The sequence below is a fragment of the Barbatula barbatula genome (genome assembly GCF_947034865.1).
Source record: "Barbatula barbatula genome assembly, chromosome: 16".
NCBI lineage: Eukaryota > Metazoa > Chordata > Actinopteri > Cypriniformes > Nemacheilidae > Barbatula > Barbatula barbatula.
Genome location: NC_136779.1, coordinates 21,117,962 through 21,121,547, shown reverse-complemented (window position 1 = coordinate 21,121,547; position 3,586 = coordinate 21,117,962).

Sequence of the window (3,586 nt, the reverse complement as noted above, 5' to 3'; positions counted from 1 at the left end):
ATAAGAATACACTGGTTTAGCATCCTCCACAGTCTCACCAGTTTTCCCATCGATGTGAGAAACTCATTAACATTAGTGGTGGGCAATGTGATAACAATTCTGTTTCATCGTATTTATAGTAACAAGAAAACAATATATGTACAATGATATACTGTACATTTAACGGTGCTTGTGCACACGTTCACATATTTACAGAGCATACATATTTATTTACATATTTACGAACAGCAACATCTTTAAAATGACAGGGTTGAGCAATAGTTTATTTTCAAAATAATACATATACAAAACACACATGTATCTTAAAATAATCAAAACATATCTTGATGGGCTTGTATATTTATTGGAAAACATTTTGATCTGTTATGTTTGTGAGAACAACATAACAGATCATAAATGTATGTATAATAATACAATTATTTATATTTACTGTACATGCATACATCAACTCCTGTATAATTTCTTCTTACATTGTTTTATTACCAAAGTCCTGGTGTTGTTTTGCACAAATGCCGTAGCTACAATCTTTTGTAACGCGTGCACGGATGTACCTGTTGGTTTTTTACCCTAAAGGGATACTTCACCCAAAGATTTTAATTATGTCATCATTTAGTCACCTTCTGTATCTGTATAAAGTCTTTGTTCTGACGATCACAGAGGAAGATATTTGCAAGAATTCTTATAACCAAACAAATGTTGCCCCCCATTGACTCCCGTAGTAAAAAACATAATGGTACGTCAAAAGTGCCCAAGAACTGTTTGCTTTCCTACATTCTTCAAAATGTCTTCTTTTGTGTCATTTTTCCTGCTCTGGCTAATGATGACAGATTCAATTGAGTAAATTAGGGCTGTGCAAAAATATCGATATGTTTTTCACGATAGTGTATCGATAGTCCGACCTCTACTATCGATGCATTTATTAAAATCACGACTAAACAAGACTGAAGTTGCGAAAGTGAAAAGCTGTCAAACAATGCGAGTAAATAAATATTCCGTCTCCTAAATGCAATCTAAAGAATGCACAAACTGACACCGCTATCAAACTGAAGACCAGCCAACGCAACCTTGCTGAAAAAAACAACTGCCCAAAAAAATTAGACAATTCATTCATTTAATGGTTATATTTGAAATTGCATTAGTTTTAATTGAAACTATAATGCTGTCTACTGGTACGTGATGGATTCTCTTGGTGGGATGACAGGTGGTCGACAGCATTATTTTCAGCTCAGTTTTTTTGCAACATATTTCTATTATGTATCGTAACGAAATATATTCAATATACTGTATTGTGACTTCTCTGTCTATCATGATATGTATCGTATCACAAGGCCCTTGGCAATACACAGGCCTAGAGTAAATGAGGACAGACTTTTCATTTTTGGGGGAAGAAAATACTCCGTCTCATGTCATTCTATACCTGTATGACTTTCTTCCGCAGAACCCAAAAAAGAAGAACGCCATTGACTTCCGTTATATGGACAGAAAGAGTCATACACAGGTTTTGACTGACATGAGGGTGAAGAAATGATGACATCATTCTTGGTTTTGGGGGAACGGTCCATTCAGATCATATAACACTTCAGGAGAACTACGATATAAACTTTATTTCAAAAACTACTATAAATAATGTTATAATGTATAACATGTGAAATGAATCTTGCTTTGGTGCCCCGGATGTTTCAAAATACAGCCATTTTGAACGGAATCCATAACATATATTGTGTAACTGTAGTTGTCGGTGAAGGGAGAGAACACAATCAGGTGTGTGTAAGACAAGGTGCAGGAGATGAGCTGTGGTTTAGAGATGTTGGAAATGAGCCTGGTCATGGCCTGTTTATTGGTGCCGGAATGAGCGAAGTCATCGTGCTTTTGTAACTCAATGCTCACCGTGATGGCCCGCGGCAGCTGGACGGCCACCATATCTGTGTTTGTGTTGTGCGCATGCGTTCTGCAAAGACCCACTACACTGGACCTTTACGGAGAAACACTTACTCCTCTGTGTGTATGTGTATGAAAGAGTGTGTGACTGCTCCCCAGTTTCATAACAGTCCACCGTTCATCATAACAGCATCATCATAATATACTTTAAAGGGAGAGAATGATGTTAGAGCAAAAAATTATTTGAACCGTACCTTCAGGCACATAGTAGGTCTTAGGCGTACCCTAAAACGCGTGGAATATTTGATGTTTGTTAAAAATAACTACTGTAGTAGTTTGGCTGTATCGCACTGGAGTGTTGGCCTGGGTGTTCATGAGTAATATAAGGTAGGGCTGCGTAATAGGGCTGTGCAATTAATCAAAAATGACTCGTAATCGTCAATTTTGGCCTTCATCAATTACAAAAACAAAATAATCAAGGTAAACGATTATTGTGCTGAATTCCATTTGGCAAGGATACTCTGTTTTCTTGTAGTATAAATCCACAGCGCACTTCTTTCCTTTACAGTCGTTCAGCAGTGCTATTTCTGTACATTTATTTTTCGGTTCAATTCAGTTAAAAAGCCAAGTTTTTTTTTTCTATGTTGTTATAAAGGTTAATGAGTAATTGTGTTAAATAATCGGGATCGGGAAGATTGGCCAAAATAATCACGATTATGATTTTTGTCATAATCGAGCAGCCCTCCTGCGTAATATATTGAAAATGTGCATATTGAAAATGTGTATATATATATATATATATATATATATGTGTGTATAATTATTCTTTTAAATCACATTATGTGTAGACCACTTTGGGGGCACTTAGGGGACACCTGGATCCATCATTGGTATTATATGAAATATAGACATTTATCGTACATTTTATGGAATCAAACAGAAAAATAAGACCTATTGATGTTCCAGCATTGTATAACAGCATTTGTTTTTGTTTTTATAAAAAAGAAATTGTTTAAGATTACACGTTTTTATAAGGGGGGGGGGGGGGGGGGCCGTACAACAAAAAAGTTTGAGAACCACTGACGAATATCTTCAAGTTTCAATTATATTTGTGAGATTTTAAAATAATAAAACGGAGACCGGATATCGGATTATTTAGTATGCTATCGCATATCTCGCAAAGCCCTAATTTATGGTAACATTACCTTTTCTTCAAGCGATCTGAGCTTGTCTTCTTGGACACACTTTGTTTTGTGAGTCCCAGACGGACAGACTCATTTTGGCTGGCTGATATTCGTATGAGACTTTGGACATTCAGGGTCAGTTTGTATTGTGACCTTTCCTGGCAATCCGCATGCATCCTACAGACATTTATTACCTCAAGTGTGAGCATCAGCAGTAAAACAGAGAAATAGATTTAACTGAGGTCATCTTAATGATTGTCTCTCTCTTTTGTCACTATGCATGATGCTGTTTTTCTGTTTGACCTGTTGTGCAGTTTTCGTATGATTTTTGTCTTGTGGAAACATTGAAATGTATTAAGAGGTATTGCATAAAAAACTCAAATTGTTACACTAAACGGAAATATATTAAGTGGACTTTTTAATAAATAAATCCTAATACATCTTTTTTTTCCTAATACATTCTTCTCTCTCAGGAGCTCTGTGTGGAGATACCCCGTGAGGTGGCGTCTCTTCGCGATGCCAAG